Here is an 18,824-nt window from a genome sequence, read left to right as displayed (position 1 = left end):
AGGAAGAGAATAATAACATCAGGACACCTCATGCAGGTTCTGGAAGTGTGGCTCCTTCTCTCTCTCTCTCTCTCTCTCTCTCTCTCTCTCTCTCTCTCAGATGGAGAAATGAAAATTCATCTCATGTTTTGTGGGCCATCATAGGAGGCTGATGTTGTAAGCCTGTGAAATTATGTAAGGGTCAATCTACTGTCATAAAGCAGGGCCTTGTTCTCTACAGGGTCAAAACTCAGCTCCGGTGGCACTCATCTGTAACAGGCCAGCTCTGGGCCCCCCTTCCTACAGTGTCTTTATTTGCAGACTTTGGGGTGTTTGGTCGTTCTAAAGGAGAGACAGGCAGCGGCCGCAGGCTCCACAGACTCAAGCAAAGCCTTTGGAAAAACATAGAATTGACAGATTTTAAGCACTGCCTTACGTTTCCATCCTCCGGGGAGCTGGAAAACTGAGGGGAGACTCACTGACATGGACACTTTATTTAAGTTCACTCTAGTTAGGGTTAGGTTCTGTGGCCACAGGGGTGAGCATCAAGGAGAAGCCACTGAAGCAAAATGCTACTGTACTAAGTGATGTCTGCCCTTGTATCCAACCAACTCACATGGATACTTGTGTGTTCAGGCCAGATTATGCCATGATGTGCAGGCGCCATCTTTAAAAGGACTAGGGAAATGGAAATGAAAACGTGCATCTTTCTTTGAGGCTACTATGGAAGAAAGCAATAAATACTCGGGAAGTAGGTATATCACAGTGATCTTACTGGGCTCCTTCTTCTCCAAGGAATGGTCCCCCAGCCAAAACCTGCAGCGTGAAGATGGAACATCATGTGTGGAGCAGGTAGCAGGGGATCTCACCACTCTCCATCCATCCTTCAAGGCTGTGCTGGGCGTTCATCTCGGCCCTCCCACCACCCTCTCTACTCTGTGGCAGGCTCAAGAGGGCTGATGTAGAGTGGACCACAGTACCAGAATCCCCCGCAGACAGGCTGCTGGGGAGAGCTGGGAAGATGTCCAGGTGGGGCCTCGCTGTGCTGATCCTGTCTGCACTGTCCCTAGGGATCGCACACACTGCTAGCTGTGTCTCTAAGCTAAAGGTGGCTAAGCTTTTCTGGACTCTGCTCTTCCACTTGCTCCTTCAGACCCTACATACCGATGGCTCCCTCTGTCCCTAAACTCAGACGGCTTCCATTTCCCCACCTGGCAAGTCCGCCCCCTGCCCCTCATAGCACGGCTTCCCATGCTTCTGTCAGCAGATCTTTGTGAAGTCCTAGTTGCCCATTTCAGTGCACCATGTTCTTCTTCATGTGGCCTTGACCTAACCGGAAATCGTCACAAAAGAGGAAATTCGAACAAGACGTCAACATTTACCATCTGCTTCCTTGCTGGCCTTCCCGAAAATCCAAAGCTACCTCAGAAGCGAAAGAAGTGAAGGACAGGATTTAGAGTTTTTGAATTACACTGTGTTTGCAGAAAGAATCAAAGGCACCAACTATCCATTCATATCTTTAAAATGAGACTTCATTGCTGCAACTCTTTAGTATGTTTTCCACAGCTCATGTCCTGTCCTTGGCTATAAACAGCCTCAAGAGAAGAATTGCTCAGGAAGCATTTGGAGAAGGAGCCTGTGTGTACGGGTAGCATATTTGACATGACAGCTAAATAAGAAGCAGATTGTCTCATTCTTGACTTATACACTGGGCGAGCAAACATGACGGTAGTCTTTTAGAAATAGCAAACAACCCTCAAACACTCAAGCACACATTCCGTTCCATAGGGTGGACTTAATCATTGAGAAACCCAGTTTATTCTCCCTCTCTGTCTCTCATTCTTCTCTCCCTCCCGTCCTCCTTGCCTCCTCCACTTCCTTTCTTCCCCTCTCCTCCCCTCCCCCTTCCTCCCTCCCTCCCTTCCTTCCTTCCTCCCTTCCTCCTGTCCTCTGCATTTTTAGAATAAAGTAGTCAGAAGTGGACAATAGAGACTACATAATAGTCCCAATATACACATGCCACATCTGCACATAAAGGATTTATCAGTGACATGGTGTTCCCAGTAAGCACATTATTTCAACCTCTCCAAAAACATGTTAATCAAATTGTTCCAGTCATTTGCACATTTGGGGGGAAAATGGGACAGAGTTTAATCCATCTAATCTGAAAAATGTTTTCCTTTGTTTCAACTCCAATACTTAGTTGGGGGGACGAGAAAGCCCACACGCCAATGATTAAATAAATGGAAAAACAGTAGGAACAAAACTTCTCCCCCCACTATGCTGTGAGAGAGTGTATTTTAAATCTTATTTCCCACTGACTTGTGAATAGTGTATTATTCCCATGCTTACACTTACTGCTTCGAGCTTAAATTAAAAACAGTTCCACTTCTCCAGCTCTTGATGGAATTTGAAGTGAAAACTTGGGTCGTGCCTACTTCCAGCAATAAAACTTTTGTACTGCTGATAATGCTCTGGGTGCATTGTTAGTCCAGAACAATGCCATGTGTAACATCTTGGGATCATATAAATATGGGGTCTTGTACCAGGAAAGCTCATCCAGCCTACGCCATAGTTGGGCACCAGGCAACCAATACTGGGGCAGGGAGTAGATGGTTTTTATTTCCGGAGAACTAGATGAGGAGAAAGCTGTCTTTTTTTATTTAATGCTGTACCTGAAATGAAGTCACCTATATCCCTCTTGTGCACAATACTGAGCTAGAATAGAGCATTCTTATTGCTGTCAGTGTACATTCATATACATGCCTATACATTTATAGGTGGGCATTATTTTTTTTGTAACTTTTTAATTTATTTTTGGTACCAGGGATCAAACTCGGGACCTTGCGCTTGCGAGGCAGGCATTGGAAGCACTGAGCTAAATCCCCGGCCCCAGGTGAGCATTATTAAATAATGTCATTTGCGTTTCCGTTTTGGTGTTGGGGATCAAACCCAGGGCCTTGCACTCACATGCCAGGCAAGTGCTCTAACACTGACCTGCTTCTCTGGCCCTTAAATAATATAATTTCACATATTTCCACATTCTTGGAAATGTAGTTATACTTCATGTCTCTGCAACTATGATTTTTGAATTTCATCTTTTATACGAAGTGGGGTCACTTGAGAGATTTAAGCAGGAGAAGTGATGTGTGGGTCTCCAGGAGAGAATTGAGCCTGATAAAGAGGGAGATAGATGATGGAGAGGAAAAGAGAGGTCAAGGAATTTCCTCAAGATCAAGCTGTCAGTGCATGAAGACAGGAGACCAACCAAGCTCCAGAGTCCTCGGTATAGCTGGGGAGAGGGGCCATGCTTCAGAAGAACAAGTGAGAAGTGGTCTCAGCTACCTCAAGATCTGCAAGGGTCTGCTGGTTTGGATTCTGGATCACAGGCCATGAATCCCTTTCAGGTGTCTGCGTCTGAGCTGTCTTCCGAGGTCTGCCTGGGACGTTGGAAATGTGTCCATCTCAGAGGGCCACGTACATCGGCAAACTGTTCCTGGCGGTGGGAATTTCTGTTTTTATCTTGAACCCACCAATATTGGAGTTGGTCTCTGTGGGTCCCTCCAACACACGAGCTGGGACCATTTGTGAGACATTCTGCCACCAGGGACATTTTCCCATTGTCCATCGAATCCTTGTTCTTTGGAGCTCAAGAGTCTGTTCTAAATGAACTGAGGTCTTAGCTATGAGAGTTTAGTTTCCAGTTTGAGGTCAGCCTCACGCTGCAGAACTTGTCTGGTTAGGATCCTCTGATTGGGAATTCTAAAATGGAGAGCAATTTTGACAACCCTGTCGTAAAAGATGGCCCTAATAAATGTGGGGGTGGAGGAGTCTTTACAAATACATTTGGTTACGCAAGTACGGAACATCCAGAGGATAAAATATGGTGCAGTTGTAGAAAGGGTGAGAAAGTACTGTAGCAACTGATATGTAAAATCTCCAGAAAGCTACTGAGTAAGAAAAAAAAAAAAATAGTGAGAACCAGGAAAAGATTTTATGTAGAACGCTACTTTCTTGCTAAGGAAAGGGGAATGATGATCCATATTCGTACATGCATGAAGAAATACTGGGAACAATAGAAAGGGTGAAAAGAGACAAGGAAGAAGGATAAATAAGAGAAGATTCTATGTGTCTTTTAAAGCCAGTTTTGGTTTAAACCATATAATTTTTTTAACCTATGAACCCATATTGAAACAAAAATGTCCTAGTTTAGATAACATTGCATCAGTGTTCATTTCCTACACACACTGATGACATCATGGTCATGTGAGATATTAACATTGAAGGTGTGGGGTAAAAACAACATTATTTTTATAATTTATGAGTAGGTAATATTTGTTCAAAATAGTAAATTTTCACACAGGATGAACAAGCTGATAAGCTCACGTAAAAGAGCTCAACATTGTTAGTCATCTAGGGAAATAATTAAATGCAAAACATGGTAGCATTTGCATAGCAAGTGGTATGACTAAATTTTTTTTTAAGCTAGCAACAAAATGTTTGGGGGAGAAACTAGATCTCTCATACCTACTGGTTACATGGCCCAACAACATATCAAAATTTGGCAAGGTGATTAGATTGTGAGGATTCTAACCTAATTAATGGATTTGCCAAGTTCACAGCTGAATGAACTGTTTGGAGGTGAGGATTTGTTGGTGGAAGTGGGGGGTGGGAATATCCTCAGTCCCTTCCTCTGTGGGCTCTTCCTCTGCTCTCCCCTTCCTGGAAGCCATGAAGTGAACAGCTTTCCCCTCCCATATCCTTCTGCCATGATGTTTCTGCCTGGGAACCAGCCAACCATAGACTGAATCCCCTGAAACCGCGAGTCATCAAATTTCTCCTCTATCAAGATGTGATGCCAAGTCTTTTGTTTCAGCAATAGGAAAGCTGATCAATACACATATGTGACTTCCTTTTAAGAGAAAAATTCCACTCTTAGATGTTTATCCGTGAGATGTGATTGCACAGGAATGATCATAACTATATTTGCAATCATTGAAAGCTGGAAGCAGCCCAAGTGTGCAACATAGATGGATAAGCTAGCAGTTTTTGTGTTCGTACAATGCAATACCACAACACTCTCAAAGGGAGCAACTTTTTATGCAGAATGAAGCTTACAGACATAATAATAATAATGAAAGAAATGATGCTGAAGACCTCACACTTTTTTTTTCTATGCTGTTTTGGTTCATGTGAACTGCTAGAACTAGCAGAATTGAGCTGAGGGAAAACATAGCAAAACAGTGGTTGCCTCTTGTAGGAAGATTAACTGGGAAGAGACAAAAGAGATGAAAATGTTCTACACACCGTGACAGCGTTCCGGATTAAAGAGGTGTATCCATTCGCTAAAACTATGCAAACAATTGTTATGTTTTTCTATGCCTAAAAGATCCTGTAACAGTTATGCAGTCAGTAACCCTGTTTCCCTCCCCATGTGTACCAAAATCAAAGGAAGCTCAGGTCCATCATATAAAATAGTCCTTCATATAAAATGCTCAAGTCCTTGCATAAAACATGGACACCTTCTCAGCTATGCTTCAGATAATCCCTTGATGATTTATAACACGTGACACAATGTAAATGCCATGTTAAGTGGTCAATAAATGGTATTGTTTAGGAAACAATGACAGAAGAATAAAGTCTGAACAGGTTGAGAACAGAGACATTTTTCCCCAATTTTTTCTTCTGGTACTGGGGACCAAGCTCAAGATTTCGCACTTCAGAGGCAGGCAGAGGCACCGATGAGCTAAATCCCCAGCTTTCTCTGATACTGTTGAGCAACAGTAGGTTGAACATGCAGATACAGCATCTATAGGCTGAAGGCCAACTGTAATTCCATAGGAATTGTGGCCACTGGAGGTGTGGATGATACTGAACAGTAGAGCATAAATAATTTTTGAGGTGGACTAATGAATTTATGAGAGCTCATGATGCCTTTCAGTGTGCTTTTTGTATATTTGATACTTTCCACTATGAAAAATGAAAAATAATTTTAAAATGAAAAAAAAAAAAAAGAACGGAGGAAGGAGTACTATGCAGCACAATGTGGCATTTTTTTTAATAATTAAAGTGGGATTGATGACAGCGTTTCGGGTGGACAGGAGCCATGGCTTTCTGGGGTTGCAGAGTGTGTGTGGCAATGCACGACCTTGCCTGATGACAATGACAATGAAAAGAACATTTAAAAATGTGCCACAATTGGATCCTAGTCAGGGAAAGTCAAGAACACTGAATCCCAGGCTTATGAAAAATGCTAAAGAAAATTAAAATATATTTTTTCAGGTAGAATTTTGGGTCAGGAAAAAGAAGAAAAGGGAGCCCATACTCATTATGGAGAGCAGGTAGGGCACTGACCTACAAAACCGATTTGGAGTCCGCTGCTCCAAATCCTGACATTCTTTTTCCATTTCCACAGGAGGAGAAAAAGACATGCTCTCCGCATTGTAAAGGTCAAAGCAAATTGAGTTGGAAGGCATTGAAGCCTTTAAGAAGCAAAGAGAGAGAGGTACCGCTTTTTAAAATGAATTCCAGCCCAAATGAATTATACCTCACTGACAGAGACTGTTTGCTAGTTGTCATTAAGCAGTCCTGGGTACCAGGAGAAATATTAAAAGATAAAGAATGGGTAAATATTAACCCAGTTTTCTTCTCTTTTCTTTTTTTCCTGCCATAAGGTGAGGATAACATTATGGAAAATACAGACAGGTAAATTTGACAATAATCCTCAATATTCTAGAACTGATCACTTAACAAATGTCACATAACCCCGCAGTAAATGAAGCAGCAGTAGCTGAAGCCCCTAGATTTGCTAAGAGCAAGCCTCTATCCCACCGGCTTTCCTGAAATCTGGGATGTAACCTGTGCAGATGCCAGGATGTGAGTGGGCTACTTCTCGCCTGCCTTTCTAGAGGCCAAGACAGATGTACAGGTGAGGGAGGGCAAAGCCGGAGACCCAGGCGGCTGTCCCTCGTGAGCATGTGCACAGCTCTACTTCAGCTTTCTCTACATGTCTAACCTCCCAGGTGCAAAGTGTGCCTGAGTCTAGTCATAAGAATTACCCATTTCCACGGGTATTTGTGCCTATAGTGATGTGTCTGTTGGCATCTCTTTACCTGTGTACATGTCCCAAAACTAACACCCTTCCTGCATCACTTATACATTACGAATTATGCACTCTTTATGCTCAGGACCGCAGTGGCTGGATTTGCATGACTGTTCAGTCCAACACCATCACAACACCCGCTTCCTTCTCTTTTGTGTCTTTCTGTTTGTGTTTTGAGACCGGCTCTTAACGTGCAGTCCAGAATGCTTTAAACTCCCTATGTCACCCAGGGTGGGCTCACATTCAAGGTTGTTTTGCCCACTGTCCCAAGTGCTGGGGACACAGGCATGTATCATGTCATCCAGCTCTTTCTCATCTGATTACTTGCTGCAAATGATTCCACACCATACCAGCATGCTTGACTCCATAGAAGATGTGGAACAAAGGTGACTACTTTCTTGTGAGATACGGACAGAACCCCAAATATAAATAAATGACACAGCAAACTAAAAATTGACAGAAAGTGAGGAGATGGATATTCTGCAGGAGGAATAGGACCTAGCAATGGGGGAAAGGGATGGAAAAAACCTAAGACGTGCTGTCTCCCTGAACCAACTCCCCACAACGAATGTGATCATCATGTATTGCAAACGTACTGATAAAATACAATAAAAATAAATAAAGTTTAAATACCATCTTATGCTTTTTTTCTTTTTTATCTGAAAGGTGGAATTCTACAGCCATTGTTGAAAGCTTTAAGACTCTTGTCCTTGTAAGTCATCATCTGTCTTTGTCTCGCCCCGAAAATGTTTGTGATGGTTTAAAATAATCACAGTTAAATAAGGAGCTCTAGTAAAGGACTACCAGCCTCTGTGCAGAAAAGACCTATAAGGGAATATCTTCTTGTTGATGCTTCTTACTCCCCTACTGGTATACTTCAGATTTTATCATTAGGTGCAGGACATCGTATCTAATAATCGCCAATGATTTCGAGAAGAAGGTTAGTCACTGCGGCAACTCCATCTCCAGATCTGCTAATGAGCTTTGCTGATGATTCTTCGTGTGGAAGAGTTCGAAGCGGAGAGGTGGGGAAGCACAGACCTGCACACAGCCTTCTCACTGGGGTCGGGCAGGGATGTAACACTGAACTTCGATCTCCTTGCATCAGCAATTTAGTGAGGAAAATCAATTCTGGATTTCAGACATCTTCCCACTTACCACCTGGTTACCTTCTGACTTGTAATGATTATTTTCGGGTGTGTGAGCCAAAAGTAAAAATTGTTGGCGGCCTGAAAAATAAGTAGGCCCTAGCGTGTAATTATGTGGTGCTGGGAGTGGTTCTCTCAACATAATCTCGGTTGTGCGAACTGCAGTCTCTTGTGGGAAATGGAATGACATTTGAACTTCGGTATTCTCAGTCTGAAATGTAATTAAGATTATATTCGCTCTGATAGATAGTTCACAGCATTTCAGACAGCTGTCTCTTAGCTTAAGTGGTGTTGTTTCTGTTTTATTTTCATCTGCAAATGTGCGAAGAATGGTCCCCACACTGCAGGTTTGGTGCAAGAACTGACCAAGATAATGACCAAGGTAAAATTTTCTCTTCCACAGAGTGGATGAGATGGTGTAACTCATCTGCAGTCATTCAACTCATGTTACCTTTCTCATTCTTTTTTTCTTTTACAAATAAACTTAGATTTTACTATCGTTTTAGATTGACAACCAAGGTTGTTTCATGCTATGGTTTGCATGTGGTTTGGTGCCTACAGACCCATGTGTCAGGCGGAGGAGCCTTTAGGAGTTGAAGCCTGGTGGGAAAACTTCGGGGGAATTCTCAGGGAATCCTTTGGAAATGATTAGGTAGTTCTCTTAGCACCCCAGTTCACTCTCAAAAGAGCGTTGTAAAGGACCCAGTCGGAGCCCTAAATCATAATCTGGCTTTTCATCTTGCCCCACGATCCCTCCCTCTGGTCCATGCTCAAGCTTCAGGCATGAAGTTCTCACAAAGCCACGCCCATGCCAATGCCGAGCCCTGGAGCCTGCAGAACCGAGAGCCTCAGTTATTTTATTATCGTAACAGCGCTCACTGAAGCCTGCACTTTATTCAGATTTGTTTTCAGTTTTAATCTAATACCCTTCTTTTGTTCCAAAACCCCATCCAGGGCACCACATCACATTTATTGGTCACATTTTCTTAGGTTCTTCCTGGCTGCAACAGCTCCTCAAACTTGCCTTGTGTTTAATGATCTTGATAGTTCTGAAAGCTGTAGGTCAGGTATTCCAAAAACCATTCCTCTGTTGGCATTTGGCAGATGTTTTTCTAAAGATTAGAGTGGAATTATTGCTTTTGAGTGGGAAAAATCACAGAAGTAAAATACTTTCTCTTTCTCTCCTGTCCTTTCCTATCTCCTCCTGTCTCTTCATTTTCTTTCCGCTTCCCTTTCCTGTCTTTATTGTCTAAATAAACTCCTTTCTTGTTGAGCTGAGAACAAAGATTTCCTCACTTTTTACTTTGCTTTAGAATTCACATCTTGGCTGCATAATCTCTAAATCTCTGTTACGGATCATCCAGGAAGTGGAGTTGGTTTCTACGCCTGACAGCAAAGCAAGTTTGAGTCAAGTGCACCAAAATCTCTGTACATAAGAGTTTCTCTTAGATGCACTGAGTCAAGTACAGATACAGAGTTTCAGGAAATAGAAACAATGAGGAAGGTTAGGATAATAAAAAATAAGTCATGCTGAAAAGTCCAGTGTAAAGGGCTGGGCATGTAGCTTGTGTAGCTTAGCAATAGAGCATTTGCCTACTGTGTGCAGTGTCCTGGGTTGGATCCCCAGCTCCTCTAAAGTAAATAGATGCATAAATGAACTTGATCTAAACACGTTAGCCAAACAAAATTGTAGAAATAAAAATATGGCAAAATTAGTGTTCAGAGTAGCTTTCTCAAGGCACTGACATTCTCTCAGATCGTTCTTGAAGAGTTTAAGTGCTCCTGTTATCCCAGAGATGTGAGAAGTTGAGGAAAGAAGATCATAAATTTGAGCTCAGCCTGAACAGTTCATCAGCTTAGTGAGACTCTATCTCAAAGTGAAAAAAAAAAAAATAACAAGGGCTGGAGATGTAGCTCCATATGAGGATTCTGGGTTCAATGCCCATTACTGCCAAAAAGCGAGTTTAACTTTACACCTTTAAAAGCAGGTGGGCAGATGTATGACCTACATAAAGTGTAAGTTGAAATTTTTCTTAGCTTTAGGCAGAATGAGAAATACATTCTAAAGAGGGATATATTTATTTGTTGTACAGTTTGAACTAATAAATAGAGTGGACCATTGACTTATGAACTCAGTTCAATCCCGAGGGCTGGTTGTAACTCAAGTTGGTCAGTGAAGGCTCAGGCTCCTCTACACAGCCTTCAGAGTCTCTCTCCTGTACACAGGCAGATCTCAGGGTCCTTAGAGAGACCCTGGACCAGGATTTCTCAATGAACCCCACACGGGAGAGGATGCTGTCCTATTCCTTCAAGAACTCTTTAAGGATTCAGTCTGTATCTGAGACCATCTGGAAGCAGAAGCAACTGGCATTTGGATCATAAGTCAAGACTTTGTAAATTAAAACTAAAATTCCAGTCATAACCCAAGTTATTTGTATGTCAGTCTGGTCTTAACTCGAGGGCCCGTTGTAATGATTTCTGAGCTTTGGTGTTGATTTTGGACACAGTCTAGCAAGCTTCAGAATATGAGCTCATACATTTAGCTCACAGACTGCCCAGGCCTCCTTCCAAACACATTATGTACTGTATGCTAATTAGCCTTGTTGAATTTCTAAGCTTAAAATTCATTTGCTGTGGAACTAGGCTCCCTGGGAGTTTGAAAATATTAACCAGTGGTTGAACAGTGTTGTTGAGCTGGTGGGCTTATGTGTCAACTTGACTGGGTGACAAGGTGCCCACATATTTGGTTATCCACTATAGTTTGTGTTTCTTGGAGGATGTTCTGGATGACCTTAGTATTTAAATCAAAAGACAGAGTGGAGGAGGTTGTCTGCTCCCATGTGGGTGGGTCTCATCCAAAAGAAAAAATGACTGACTTTTCCTCAGGAAGAGGGACTCTTTGCATTTTTTCTCCCCTTCAAACTTGGGCATGGGCTCTTTCCAGGTCCCCAGCAGTTCACATGGGGGAGTGTGAAGAAAACACGGAAGCATTCCTGGATGGAACTGGGCAACGACTTGAAGATTTTCCCAAGTTTGGACTTGTCAGTTTTATAATTTTTAAAGCCAATTCCTCAGTCTCTTTCTCTGTCTCTCTCTGTTTCTGTCTCTTTGTTTCTCCTCATATGTCTATCTATTCAGTTCATGTATATTTTTATTAGGTATTAATACATACATACACAGAGGAAGATTTAATTTAAGGAATTAGTTCACCCAATTATGAATAGCAAATACACATGTCTCTCTCTCTCCATATATATGGCTCTATTTTATCTTCATGTATCACATTGTATATATGATTTTATATAATTATATATAAATGTATAGTGTGCTAAAGAAAGAAAAATACCCAAGATAGATGAAGCAGGTGCTATAATTTTGAAGTTTTTGAATGCCTGAGAAGGCAAGCAGATCTCATTTTAATAGAATCATTCTTCTGTGTATATTTGAAAAAAATTATAATCAGAACATTAGGTCAAATATAGCCATGAATACAGAAAAATATCTGTATCCCAAACCAGGTTTGGACAAATAAATCCAGTCCAATTAATTCCCTGAACCAATTTCCTCCACACTTTATAGAAATGACTACTGTACTGATTTTGGTATGTATTATTTCCTTATTGCTCTGTATACTTTGACTGTGCATTTGCATATTCCTAATCAGTTTATCATATTGTTTTGCATGTTTTTAGACTTCGTGTATCAGTGTCCAATTGTGTATGTTTTTCTGCAGCTTGTTTTATTTTTCATTTTGGTAAACATGACATGCATGTGATTCATCCATAGAACTTCAAAAGATCTTCCATATGATTTGCCTGAGTCAAACCAAAGTTTATAGCAGCATTGTAACACCTTATATGATAATGTATATAAATCTTACATACCTGTGCCTCAATAGATAGGTAGTTAAGTAGATAGATACTGATAGAAATGGAAAAATAAGGGGGAGAGAGAGAGGGAGAGAGAGAGAGAGAGGGAGAGAGAGAGAAATAAATAGCTTAGTTTTTCTGGTGAACCATAATTCTTTCTCCATTTGACTTATGCAAATATCAGGACAGTGTTTTGAGGTTTTCTCCAAATCCCTAGTCACAGGTCAGTTCTATCACATTTCATTAGGATAAATCTTCCTTCTAAACCTCACTTGAAAATGAATGGCAGAGTTCAGAATTTCTGCTTCTGAACAATGATGTAATCAAATGGGAGGCATTTCACTGATATCTTCATTTGGTGCTCATTTACTTTATTTTAAATCAACCATCATTAAATTCATATTCAGCAGCCATGGAGACTGGTTACTATCAGACAAGTTTCTTATATGACTGTGTTGGACTTTGTGGACAAAAGTAAGTCTTCCGGGGGCTTGGGGAGAGCATCTGAACTGAAAATATACAGGAGGGGACAAAGCGAGAAACACATGGCTCTTCGAGCAGCTGAGAGCTGAAGTGGAGTTTTCACGTGGAGGGAGAACCAAGGCTCCCTGTGCACTCTGAAGGGAGAAAGTTGGAGATTAACAGCCCCAGGGGGGAAAGTGGTCCCTAGTATACATCAGAGACCATCGAACTTTTTCCTCAAAAATCGCGATAGTTAAATATGTCAGGCATTTTGGTCTAGAATCGGTGGTGGCAAACCTAGACACACGTTATCTCTTTTACTTGTAAGACAAAAGGAGTTAATGGTTGAGTTATTTTTTTTTTTCTAAACCAAAACCTCAGTGTTGAGGTTTAATTGCAGTGTTGGCACTTTGTGATAAGTGAGTAGGTTTGGGGTTGCAGTTGGGTGCTTGTCCCTAAGAGGTTCACCATCACTGGCCTAGACAGTCTCTGTCTCAAATACTCAACTCTGCCAGGTAGCACACCAGTCACCATGGATAATTCACACACCGTACACAACGAAGGTGGTGGTGTTTCTCTAAAGCTATGTTTATGGGCAGTAAAATGTGAATTTCGTATACTTTCCACGCGTCATAAAAATGTCCTTCTTTGACATTTTGGGGGGAGTTGGGGCTATTTCAAACCGTAAGAACCATTCTTAGCTTGCAGGCACCAAGCTGGGTCAGGCTCAGGACTGTGGAGAGCCAGATCTTGTCCAGTAGAATCAGCCTCACCATTCCTTTTCCTGTGCTTGAATGTGCAGGAGAGAGGAAAGATGCTACTTCCTCCCCAGACCAAACAGGATAGAAAGCTTCTCATTCAGTGATCATTCCTACTCATATCTTCTTTCCCTTGAGGTTTATCTAATTATTTGGGTATAATAACAATTAAAAGTACGGTAGAAAGAACTATATTACATGTTTTTAAAATATGCGCATCAACATCTTTTTCATTTCACCTTTCTTTCAGTGAACATCATGTTTTCTATGTAGATCTGCCCTCTTTAGCCCGAAAGGAGGATACTTGTCTACCTCAAGTGTGCACCCATCTCTTAAAGGGTTAAAGAGTATATTTTTAGGTGGGAGGACCCTGTCATCGCTGGCGACCACTAAATTCTTAAGTTGTAGGATGCAAAAGCAGCCGCAGTAAATGTGGATGAAATGTGAGTAAATGTGTGTGGCTGTATTCCAATAAAACTTTATAAAAACCAAAGGACAATACTTTGCTGGCACCTGGCCTGCTTGGCCTTAAAATACCTTTGAAGACCTGGAAATCATATACAAACCACAAGAGGATCCTTAGCAATCACTTTTCACCTTTCCAAGAAGTAGCTTTTGTCTATAGCTTACAAATTGAAACTTGAGATGTAAGAAGTGCTAATTTCATGCAGAAGTTATGATGCTGGAGTAAGCTCTATCAATGATTCTGTCCTAAAATATTCATTAAGAGGAATCACTCCAATGTGGGGGGGACAGGAAGGGGCGAGGGGAGGGGCTGGTAAAAATGATCGGCATGCAAACTGTATATGTATCAATTCTTCAGGGTGAAGGTATTGTGTATCACAGACCTATGCTAATAAAGAAGAAAAAATATATACGTATGTTACCATAGACTCATTAATCACTGGGGGGGGTAGTTTGGGAAGAGGAACTTCTTATACTGATTTCATTTTTTACTTGATATTTAGACTCTATACTCATTGCATGTTAGCAGCAGAGAATCTTCTGCATTCATCCCTCCTTGAGCAAGGAGGCAAGTCAAATATTAAACCTCCATTTAAATCTAGCAAGGTGCTCATGTGGAATCCTCATTTCTTATTTAAATGCTGTTAAAATGTGCAATCCTAGAGGAAATCACTTAGACAATGAATAAGTTTGGGCTACCTTAGCAAAATGTCTCATCACGAAAAATTCAGGAAATTCCTAGTCTTTGTAGGAGGGACCAGAGTTTCTTGGAAGTGATAACTGCAGTTCTCTGCCAGACCCACCTTGGATTGGAAATCCCAAGTTACTCTTGTTCCTAACAAGGGAGAACTTTATCCTGCGGGAGATTCTTGTCAATGGCTTGTTGGATGTGAAACTCTCTACCTGCACCTTCCTTGCTATCTTAAGAAAAATGTGCACACTGCAAATTTCCACACAGACATTGCTGAATTAACAAAATTAAATCAACTACAAGGAAAGCTCTTTGAACAAAAGACAGTAATCTTCCATCAGCTCGACACGGTGGCACTTGCAAAAAATCATTCCGGGGACATGCTCGGGCTCGCTGTCTTTTTCACACCATGTATTCTTTATGGACTGACTCCGCCTGAGCATCTCTAGGTCCCTCAGGCGGGTGGTGTTGGAAGCAAAGACTTTCCACTTCCCTCCTCTAGAAAGTGGCCCTGTGACTGGGTGCTGCTGAGTGGTTAAGTTGCTGCTTAGTGACCAATTTGCGTACCACTGTTCTGTGTGGCTTTTACCAGACTAAAGGGATGCATTACGCCATATGTCGGAACTAGACGTTTCTGACTGGGAAGAAAATTGGCACAATAGCCATTTCTACGTTTAATTAAAAACCCTGAAATCAGTGAGTGATGTGGGTTGTGTTTTTTAACGATCCCACGTGTGCACTGTAGCATCAAGTGGCCTGAAGGTTTAATTACTTAAAGTCGTCAAACGTGCAATTGGTTACTGTACTTAAATTCTCCTTCCAGTCTTAGGTAAACTTTCATGAAAACGGAGACTATGTAACCCAGAGTAAAACAGCAAATTTTCCAAAACCATAAGCTGAATAAATTTAAAAAATAAATGAATATTCTATTTGAATACTGCAGGAAGCTTTCTCTTATCTCTGTGACATGATCAGTAAATGCACATTCCAGGGATTTCACTAGAAAATCTTTTATAGTTTATATTCTTTTATTTCTAGCATGCAACTCAGGGAGATTATCTTACCTGGAATAGACAGTTCATTTTATTTATTTTTATTTTTTTTAATTTTTTTTCTTAAATTCTTTTATTGCTGAATTTTAGGTATACAGTACATTTACATTTGTCTTTGGGTGCTTGTACCTGTACGTGATGTATCTTGGTTCTTATTTTTTCCCCATTACCTGTGTGCCCTTCACCCCTAAACTCTTCCCTATTTACATACTTCGTTTCCATTTTTTTTTCATTTCTCATAATTTTTCCTTTCCAGTCTTTCCTTTCCCCTTCCCCTCCCACCACCCTTACCCCTTTGGACCTTTTCCAATTTCAAAGTATCATTTATTAGTTATTAATCCTTTTAATCCTTATTTACACTCTTAAACTATTCAGTATTTAGACATGTGTGTCTTATTTCACTTAAGAGTATGGCCTTCAGAAAAAGTGAGCAGGTCCCAGCACCCGGAGGGAAGCTCCCCTGCCACCATCCCAAGCTCCTAGTGCAGAGCAGAGAAACTGAGCCAGTTCCAGCACCTGGAAGGAAGCTCTCCCACCACCCTCCCAAGCTCCTAGGGCAGAGAAGGTGAGCCAGTCCCAGCACCCAGAAGGAAGTTCCCCTGATGCCATCCCAAGCTCTTAGGGCAGAGAAGGTGAGCTGCACCCCACCCCCCATGGAAATGAGAAGACACATAAACAAGCCTCAAAAACAGACTTCTGGATCACCTACGGCAACCCCAAAGGGAAATGAGATGGAACAATCTGATACTCAACCACCTGGACTCTCTAAACTGGCAGCAAAAGAGGATCTGGGAAAAATGAGATCAGAAATAATTACTCAGATAACAGCAAAGATTTTGCTCATGGTGCAAAACATGATTAATAAATCTAGAGAGGACACAGATAAAAAAATAGAGGATCTGAGGAACATGATGGAATCCCAACATAGGAAACAAATGGAATCCATAAAACAGATGCAAACAGATTTCCAGGAGATTAAAAACTCCATCAAAACTCTGTGCAGCAGAATGAACCAATGTGGGAATAGAATTTCAGATATAGAAGAAAAGATTGCAATTAGTGACCAGGAAAAGAAAAATTGCTTTAAAATTGTAAAGGAACATGAGAAATCAATCCAGCAGCTGCTAGACAATGCAAAGAAGAATAACATAAGACTGATTGGAGTCAATGAAGAAAGAGGAGAGAGTGCAGATGACATAAAAAAACTGTTCACAGAAGTGGTGGCAGAAAACTTCCCAAGGAGGGGAAAAGAACTTGACATACAGATAAGTGAGGCATATAGGACTCCAGCTAGGCATGATCAAAAAAAATCTACACATAGGCATATAATAGTTAGGATTCCAGAAATCCAACAGAAGAACAGAATTTTACAAGAAGTGAGAGAAAAGAAACAAATCACATACAAAGGAAAGCCCATCAGAATCACAGCATACTTCTCAATGCAAACCCTCAAGGCAAGAAGAGCTTGGAGTGATGTATTTCAAGCCCTAAAGGAAAACAGCCTCCAACCCAGATTGATGTACCCTGCAAAACTATCTTTCAAAATTGATGGAGAAATAAGATACTTTCATGATAAAGAGGACCTCAGGAACTTCATGAATACCAAACCAGCACTCCAAAAAAATTTAGACAATACCCTAGGAAAAGACAATGAGGATCACAACCCCAGGAAACCCAGCAGAATGAATTCATTGGGCATGACAAATTAAATGCAAAGGGGGAGAATCCAACAAAAAGAAAAAGTCATGACAAGGCTTTTAAAACTTTTGACTTCATCTCCCTAATGAGTGTATAATTCAATCTTATTATTGTACTGATTAGTATTTTTCTCATTCTAGAGTTGCACACCATTCTTTGTGCTATACTGGCTATTTATCATCTTCTTAGGTCTACCTTTTAATTGGGGTAGCCTATTAATGAGCTCTAAGAATTCTTTATATATTTTGGTCATAGGTTATATGCATTGTAAATATGGTCTGTTTAAGGACTACTTTTCATTTTAATGATGTCATTTAAAGTTCTAAATTTTGATGGAATCTCATTTATTAATATTTTTCTTTTATACATCATGGTTTTTGTATCCTAGGTAGTTCTTGCCTACCCTAAATTCATAAACATTTTCCCTTATAATTTCTTCTTAAAGTTTTATACTTTTAGGCTTTCATATTTAGGTTCATAGATCCCTTCAAGTTATTTTCATGTATGGAAATAAAGGGTTGAGGTTAATTTTTATATATAGATACCAGGTGTTCTAGTGCCATTTGCTGAAAACACTATCTCTTCCTCAGCTCTTGAATTGAGTTTATATTCTATAAAATGCTAATGTTAAATAATCTTTCAAAACTCAGTGGACCATATATGTGTGGTTCTATTGCTAGATTCTCTGTTTTATTCAAATGATCTATATGTCTTTCCTTACACCAACACTGCCTTGATTAGTGTAGCTTTAGAAGAAGTCTTAAAATTAGGTACTAAACGTCTTCCCACACAGTTTTTGTTTTTGTTTTTTTAACTTTTCTAGGTCCTTTGTACTCCTACATAACTTCTAAATTTCAATATCCAATTCTTCATTTATAGCAAGTATACACAGACCTGAAATTTTATATATACTTTGTGTTTTCTAATCCTGCTAAATTCAAGTACAAGTTCTAGGGGTTCCTAGAGATTTCTTAGTATTTTCTCTGTAGATGATCATTTCATCTACATATAAAGATTTTGCTTCTACCTTGCCAATCCTATCCTAATTGTGTCATTTTATTGCCAGACTATTTTGGTGGGGACTAGGTTTCAAAGTTTAATGGACAGATAAAGAGTAAGCATATCTGCCCTTGTTCCCCACCTTAAGGAGAAAGCATTGTGTCTTCTCCATTCCTATAAGGCGTTCTCGCTGGAAGTATGGAGTACATGTCTTTAATCTGTTGAGAAGGTTCTGTTCCACTTCTGGTCTCCTGATAGCTTTTACCATGAACAGCTGTAGAATTTAGTCCAATACTTTTTCTCCAACTAGTGACAGGATCATATGGCTTTTTCCTTTCCTCTGTTAAAATGATGACTTTTAGGGGTGGATCTTCCAATGCTGAACCAACACTGCCATCCCTATAACAAAACCACTTTCTACATCCTGCCAGATCTGACTTCTAATAGTTTGTTTTGTTAAACAAATTTCTATGTATGTTCATACTTTTTTCTTCTATTATCTTTATCCAGTTTTAGGATTAGCACAATGTTGAGTTCCTATAATGAGGGGAGAAGTGTTCCTTCTTTTTCATGCTTTAATTGTTTGATATAATTTATCAGT

The 18,824-nt window shown here is 40.5% G+C and overlaps 1 long non-coding RNA gene across 1 annotated transcript; it reads left to right on the top strand.

Moving 5' to 3' along the window:
• The first annotated feature begins 2,035 nt into the window (after positions 1–2,035).
• On the top strand, positions 2,036–11,557 carry LOC147828448 (uncharacterized). The gene is made up of 4 exons (XR_015450795.1): positions 2,036–2,875; positions 6,262–6,320; positions 6,395–6,484; positions 6,654–11,557. It is a non-coding gene; the product is annotated as an uncharacterized LOC147828448 (long non-coding RNA).
• The last annotated feature ends 7,267 nt before the right edge of the window (positions 11,558–18,824 follow it).

The sequence above is a fragment of the Heterocephalus glaber genome, unplaced genomic scaffold (genome assembly GCF_053883595.1).
Source record: "Heterocephalus glaber isolate CG9 unplaced genomic scaffold, H.glaber_assembly_v1.0 deba00001072, whole genome shotgun sequence".
NCBI lineage: Eukaryota > Metazoa > Chordata > Mammalia > Rodentia > Bathyergidae > Heterocephalus > Heterocephalus glaber.
This window is presented reverse-complemented; position numbering and strand designations above follow the sequence as displayed.